Genomic DNA, 351 nt, shown 5'->3' on the forward strand with positions numbered 1-351 from the left:
GACCCTAATTCATTAGTTTAAAATGTATTTGTTCTGTACCATTTTACTTTTTTTCATGTTACTTTTTCTAGGCATCTTATTTTCAATTTTCATTACTCTTATGCAGAAAGTTGTTGGGGATCAACATGGTCTACAGGTCAGTCAGCCAACAGTATGCAGGACTATCCACAGAGTTTCAGAAGCCCTGGCTAAACGCTATAGTCAGTTTGTGAGATTTCCATCTCTTCAAGAAGCTGCTGATATACATTCCAAGTGAGTACTTTTGATTTATGAACATGAGTTTATTTCTTAAGGCATGATTCAGTAGTTATGAAAGTTCTGGCATACTGTTTAAAATTGTGATATTACTAT

At 34.2% G+C, this 351-nt stretch overlaps 1 pseudogene; it reads left to right on the top strand.

The window, feature by feature from the left end:
• The window catches only part of LOC119592497, a 3,550-nt pseudogene that overhangs the window by 1,410 nt on the left and 1,789 nt on the right, over positions 1-351 (top strand).

Source organism: Penaeus monodon, chromosome 30 (assembly GCF_015228065.2).
Source record: "Penaeus monodon isolate SGIC_2016 chromosome 30, NSTDA_Pmon_1, whole genome shotgun sequence".
NCBI lineage: Eukaryota > Metazoa > Arthropoda > Malacostraca > Decapoda > Penaeidae > Penaeus > Penaeus monodon.